Below are 7216 nucleotides of genomic sequence, written 5' to 3' on the forward strand. Positions count from 1 at the left end.
TCCATTCTCTGACCATTTCTTCACCTTGATTAGTCACCAGAACTCCTTCCTGATTAACACTGCCACAGAGTTGCAGAGTTGCTGTAAACAAGCAGAAGCACAAAACCTGTTTTTCCTGGTGTATCTCAGCAATCCAAAAATCTGAGCAATCCAAGAAGCTCTCTTTGATCTATGAGTCTTTAATTGAAAAGCCACTTTGCATATCCACTCCTTCAGTGAGCTTTTTGTCCATGCTACAGGCCTGTGAGACAGGTATGAGCTCTTAAGCCTGCAATACAGACCAAAGACTCAAGTCCTTGTGTTAATAATTCAAATTAAACTGGTGTCAAGTGGTGGCATTTTAATGTCATTTCCACTTATTAGTACATTCAAGGGAGGTGATTCTGCCCCTCTTACCCTGCTCTTGTGAGACCTCACCTGGACTACCTGAAGGGGGCTACAAGTAAGCTGGGGAGGGACTTTTTACAAGGGCTTGTAGTGATAGGATGAGAGGCAATGGATTGAAGCTGGAAGAGGGCAGATTTAGACTGGAGATTGGGAAGGAATTATTTACAGTGAGGGTGGTATAATATTTTGGACTCCTAGACTTTTTGTTTGTTTGTTTTAACAAACAATGGCCATCTCCTTCCACTAGCTGTAAGGGCACTGAACTCCTTTTAAAGTCCTTTTGTCCAAGAGCTGAACAATCCTGCTCTGCACATTTCCCAGGAGCTCATTCAAGTTGGTTAGCCAATGAACTTGACCTTTAAAAGTCAAGGTAGTTGCAAGCTAATGTTTCCTTCGTTTTCAGCTACTGTTCCCCTCTTTGTGAGTGATAGAACAAGAGGCAAGGGCCTGAAATTGTGCCAGGGGAGAGCTTTAGGCTGGGTATTAGGAAAAATTTCTTTGCTGCAAGAATGGTCAGGCACTGGAACAGACTGCCCAGGGGGGTGGTGGAGTCACCATCCCTGGAGGTGTTCAAGAAACACTTTGGCACATGGTTTAATGGCCATGGTGGTCTTAGGTTGATGACTCAATTATCTTAGAGGTCTTTTGCAACCAAAACAATTCTGTGATTCTATAAGAAATGGTTATAGACACAGAGTACTAGAGAATAGGCCAAGAAACTGTTAGAATGAAGGCAGGGAAGCTCAGTTTGCCTGGATTTCCCTTTTCTCTGTGAACAACTTGAAAGGCAGGTTAGCCAGAAACAAGAACTTGGGAGGTTAGAAATGCACTCACAGAAATGCATGACCTGCTGCTGGGCATTTCTTTCAGCAGCTAAAAAAACCCAAACCTGTGACAGCAGACCAAGCAAATGGGAACTTCCAAGAGATAGGAAAGGGCAGGGGCAATGTAGTGGAAGCTGGATGTCTTAAGCTGGTTGTCTTGACCTATAGATGGCCATCTGTGATTAAGCAGCTGGACTGGCAGAACCACTGGTGGAAAGCAGAAGGGGGAAGTGTGTTATGAGGTGGAGATCCCTGAGACAGGAGAATAAAGAAGCTGCCTACCAGCACAGGAGGTAAAGGTCAAATCAATACTTCACAAACTTAGTAGCTTAGAGACAGCAAGAGCAGCAGCTCTCCACAAAGTCTTTCAGAAGTGGTGTTGCTTTGTTACAAGCAGAAGAAGCTGGATTCCACATTTTCAGCAAAGGAGAAAAGCAGGTATCATTCCCTTCAGTGTCTATAGCTTTGTTTTTGAAGCTCCATAAATACCACACTAGGAAGCTGGGTGTTAAAAGTGTCTCTGCAGCACTTTTAACCTTCACCAGCCAAGGCATTTCAGTTCTGCAGTCCTGGTGGCACCTGACCAACTTCATGGCCAAGATCAGGAAGAAATTGCATAAATGCCCTTTTTTTTTTTACCTTCCCCATATGTCAATGTTCTTAAAGAAATCCAAAAGAGGTGCAGAGTAAGCAGTTCTTCCCTTCAGCTCATCAACTTTGTCCACATTTTAAGGCAGAACTGATTTCATGCCTTCTGAAGAGCTTTTCAGTTAGTGCATTAATGCTCCCATTCACAGCCAAAGTTAGGGAGTCAAACATATGTGATTAGAGGGTTTCCAGCAGAGAAAGGCTTAAAATAATAGCCCAAAGCAGTTATTTACCCTGTGTTCTGCTGCTACCCTGTGTTGGCAGCTGATCAGAGATCATCAGGACCACCAGATGGTATCCAAAAAGCAGGGGGGTTATTGCTTAACAATTATTCCCCTCTGAGCTAACCCATGGTTCAGTGAATTCAGGCATTCAGAACAGCTGTTCAGGTGCTGCATGATTCTAAGCACCTCTGCTAAGCACCAGCCAGCCAGCCCAGCTGCCTGCTCCTCTTAACTCTTTCCTCACAAATCATCATAGACAGGCTTAGGTTGGAAGGGACCTCAGAGGTCATCTACTCCAACCTCTCTGCCATGGTCAGGGACACCTCTCAATTAGACTTGGCTGCTCAAGGCCTCATCCAACCTGGCCTTGAGCACCCCCAGAGAAGAAGGCATCAACAGCCTCTCTGGGCAACCTATTCCAGAGTCTCATCATCCTCATACTGAAGAACTTCTTCCTAAGATCCAGTCTAAACCTACTCTCCCTCAGCCTCAAACCACTCCCCCTTGTCCTGTCTCTAGACACCCTTATGAAAAGTCCTTCTGCAGCCTTTCTGTAGGATACCTTCAGCTATTGGAAGGCAGCTACTAGGTCTCTCCAGAGTCTTCTCCAGGCTGAACAACCCCAGTTCCCTCAACCTCTCCTCACAGCAAAGGTGCTCCAGCCCTTGGATCGTCTTTGTGGCCTCCTCTAGACTCACTCCAACAGCTCTGTGTCCTTCTGCTGCTGGGGACAGCAGAACTGGAGGCAGGATTGGAGGTGGGGTCTCACCAGACCAGAGTCAAGGGGCAGAATCTCCTCTCTTGCCCTGCTGGCCACACTCCTCTGGATGCAGCCCAGCACACAGCTGCCTTCTGGGCTGCATGAGGGCACTGCTGGCTCCTGCTGAGCTTCTCCTCAATCAATACACCCAAGTCTCTTTCTTCAGAGCTACTCTCAACCCACTCTGCTCCCAGCCTGGATTTTTTGCATGGGTGAGATGTTGGATGAGAGCAAGAAACTGGTAGTGTTGACTGGCTGGCATCATTTTACACAAGAGGAGCTAGAGAGGAATCAAGCTTATGATCATACCTGCAAGGGCAAGTCAGCTTGCAAAACAGAACCCCAAAGATTTATTTAGTAATTGTTTTAAAAAGGAAGACTGCAGTACCCCTTAGAGAGAGCTGGGACAGGTTTGCCCCCAACCTGTGGTTCTGCACTGAGGGTTTAGTGACACTTGCTGAGTGAAATGCTCCGGTTTTGACTGGCGCAATGTGTTATGACTCTATCACTCACCTTGAAAGAGGAGGCTACAAATGCTTTGATAAATGGTTTGAAACATTGCCCAGTTTCACTGGCTTTGTTCTTCTAAGTGTTTGTACCTCTTGGTTCAGCTGCAAAGCTATTTCATCATGTCCTAAAAGGATGCTTTGCAGCGAGCTGCAGGATAAGAAGCTGTAAAGTAGAGCACGTTTACCTCCCCGGCCAACAGAGAGTATAATCTTGACAGAACATGGGGGTTCCCCTGTTGCAGTAAACCAGCACAGCCTCACCTCTACTTCCTAGAGATATCTTTGGTCTGCTGTCTCAGCTGTTCTTTCCTTTGCTGTGCAGGCTGGGAGAGGAAAGCTTTCCTAGTACTGTTCTTTTCTGATGGCACATTTGGAACCTGGAGCACCACTCTTAACTTCCTCTGAGGCTTGGCTTTTCCTGGATCTCACCTTTTTGTATGCCAGGAACTTCTGGTGCCATTCACAGTTATTAACCCCCTCAGTGAGCTCTCTCTAGCTACAGCTGCCACATTCACAAGTGCCTGAGGGAAACAAGTTTCATATCTAGCAAGGAGCTGCAACTTGTCTCCAAGATCTTGTAACTTGTTGGCAGCCACAAACTTATTCAACACGTTCAGTGGTGAGTCCTTACCAGCCTGTGGGATCAAAGGTGTTTGGCTTGGAGTCCTTCATAGTGGTTCTACAGAGGGAATGACAAGAGACTTGTTGCAAAACCAGATCTTTTTCTTCTTGTTTCATCACTGAAGAAACCATCCTCATGCCTTTCTGTGTGCTCACCTCTACAGATGGCACTCCTGCCTTCAGCAGGGCTGAGAAGGGAAAAACAAACCTGTATCCTTAAGTGAGAGGAGTAACAGCTGGAGAACACAGAAAAGAGACCTGTTAGCTTTGCTGCCTCAAACACCTATGGACAGGATGGCAGTGCCCTTGTCCTATAGGTACCCTTGTGCTGAAGAATTTCTTCCTAAGATCCAGTCTAACCCTGCTCTCCCTCACCTTCAAACCATTTCCCTTTGTCCTGTTGCTAGACACCCTTATGAAAAGTCCCTCTGCAGCCTTCCTGTAGGATCCCCTCAGGTATTGGAAGGCAGCTCTAAGGTCCCTCTGGAGCCTTCTCCTCTCCAGGTTGAACAAGCCCAGCTCCCTCAGCCTCTCCTCACAGCAGAGGCGCTCCAGCCCTTGGATTATCTTTGTGACCCTCCTCTGGACTCACTCCACCAGCTCTGTGTCCTTCTTATGCTGGGGACACCAGAATTAGATGCAATATTCGAGGCAGGGTCTCAGCAAAGCAGAGCAAAGGGAGAATCCCCTCTCTTGCCCTGCTGGCCACACTCCTCCTGATGCATCCCAGGATAGCAATATGCTGTTGTTCAGTCCACCCCAAAGCAGCAGCAGAAGGGTGTTATGTGGCATCCTTTAACTAACTGGCTCAAGGTTTGTCTGATAAATATATTACACTCATGAAATGCTGACAGCAGAAATGAACATTAGGTGCTACACCTCGAGGAGCTGTGGCTAGGTACAGGACGCTGTCACCTTTCCACTTATCTCTCTGCCCATGCTGCATGGCAGGGTGCCAGTTCTGGTCATGTGCCTCTCTCATCTCTCTCCTTCTGCCTTGGCCACATCTACCTTGGGACTCCTTTTTGTGTCTTCCCTGAAAAACTAGTTGACAGAAACTTCCCTGCTTCCATCACTCCTGGTGTCATGCTGTTATCTGGGAGTAAAGCCAGGGGAAAAGATCTGTAGTGAAATATGAGGACAGGTCTGGTATCTTCTTGCCCCTCTCTTTCACTCTAGTTTTTCTCCACAACAAAATGAAAGTCTGGAGAAGGTGTGAAGCGGAAGTAGAAGAATATCCTGGATAGAAAATAAAATACCTGATGAAAGGAAATACCCAGATCCTGCCTCCAGCACTGCAGCTGGTTCCATTGCTCCCTAAAATGGAGTGGAGCACCCCAGAGGAAAATAGTTCTGTCAGCAAGCTGTGAGAAAGAAACTGTTTGTGTTTTTTATACTAAGAGTGAAGCTGAGGAATTCCTTTGTGTGAGAGGCCTTCAAAATCTGCTTCAGATAACACAGGAACCCCCCCCCCCTGTATGAATGGGCATACACTCATGAGTCAGTGGATTAAATGACATGAAGCTGATTACAAAACTGAACATCAGACTCTCAGGTTTTGACAAACTGAGGTGGATTACACTCCAGTGTTTCCATGAGACATGACCTACCATTACTTCTGAGGATAGGCAACGTCTGAGTTGGGTGTCTGAGTTGGGTATCCCACTGGCACCTGCAGTTCTAACTCAGTGAACATGCCAATAAATAGGTTTTCATTTAAAAAAGGGGGTTGTGACTCTATCATGAATACACAAACATTTATTTGAAGGACACCAATGTGGGCACCCTTGACTCTGTGCAGCTTTCCAGCCCCTAGCACGACTGTACACAAACCCAGAGGTGTGCCAGGGAGACTTTCACAGTAGTACATCCTAACACACACCCCCCTGCATGCACACTTCATGCAGTGGCTGCTTATCACAGAAATGTAAGGAGGCTTCTTGAGGCACTGGTCCAGAGAATGGATTGGTTCATCCATGTGAATCTTGCCACTTAAAAGCAAGTTTAATGATGAGCTTCAGCAAGCAATAAAGTGACTTATTTTTCTGTTTCACAGCATGCATCTGTTCATGCAAACTGGAAAGTGTTTGCTGTCTCCCAGTCTGAGTGCACAAGCAGCAGTCTGTGCCTCTCAAGGGCACTTGCAGCAGTAAAGCAGATTAAATTTATTTCTTTTTAGAAGAAGGATGTCCTCCAAAGGCTGTTGATGTTGTGACACTAGCTGATGCACGCCAGGATGTTTGGGTTAGGACTGACAGGCTGTAATCAAACTGGTGTTTGGTAGACAGAAAAAGAAAATGCAAAGGAATCATAGAATCACAGGGGCTGGAAGGGATCTCTGGAGATCATTGAATCCAACCCCACTGCTGGAGCAAGATCACCTAGGGCAGGTCCCCCAGGAATGTGTCCAGATGGCTCTTGAAAGTCTCCAGAGAAGGAGACTCCACAACCTCTCTGGGCAGTCTGCTCCAGGGCTCCAGCACCCTCACAGCAGAGAAGTTTTTCCTCCTGGAACGTGGAAGGAAAGTTCACAATGAACAATGTGAAATGTGAAGTTTTTTTGGCTGCTTTTGTCACTGTTAACTTTGGTTTAGCTACTTCATCCAGGTTTTAGGTCAAATCTTAGAGAAGTGGTTTCAGAACTAAGAAAGGCCTTTATCTTGCTTATGCTAAGGGAGGCCCTTTGGTGACAGCTGTCATTCTCATAGGAAGTGCTATGGATGATGATGGCTGAGGAAGTACAAATGTCTTTTGTCCTCAGCAGTTAGTGAGGTGGAAAATCTTTTCTTCTAGAGTTCATAGCACACATTTGCTCTCATGCAAGAAACCTTTTCTTTCTCTACATCCAGCCTTTAGGCCTGATATTAAGCCTCTGGTCATAAAAATTGACCTCAGTGGATTTTTAGAGCTGAGTAAGGACTATAAGTTTGGCCTCAAGCCAGGAAAAAGAGTATTAAAGCAACATAAACACATAAATAATGACATCAGTCCCAGAAATACTAAGAGAAACAAATAAAGCATCCCTCTGTTCAACTCTTCTTGGCCACTCCCTAGTCCTTCCTCCCTCTCTTCCCAGGATTAAACTGCACACAATTTCCTGCCTTTTCTTGACACTTAAATACAGCTTGAAAAGAAAGCATAACATACCCTGAAAGAAAAAGAAAATGCAAAGGAATCATAGAATCCTTATCCTGAAGATCATAACTTCTTTTGCTAGGAAAATAGTGCAATGGGAGCTGCCTC

The sequence above is a fragment of the Indicator indicator genome, chromosome 14, assembly GCF_027791375.1.
Source record: "Indicator indicator isolate 239-I01 chromosome 14, UM_Iind_1.1, whole genome shotgun sequence".
Lineage (NCBI taxonomy): Eukaryota > Metazoa > Chordata > Aves > Piciformes > Indicatoridae > Indicator > Indicator indicator.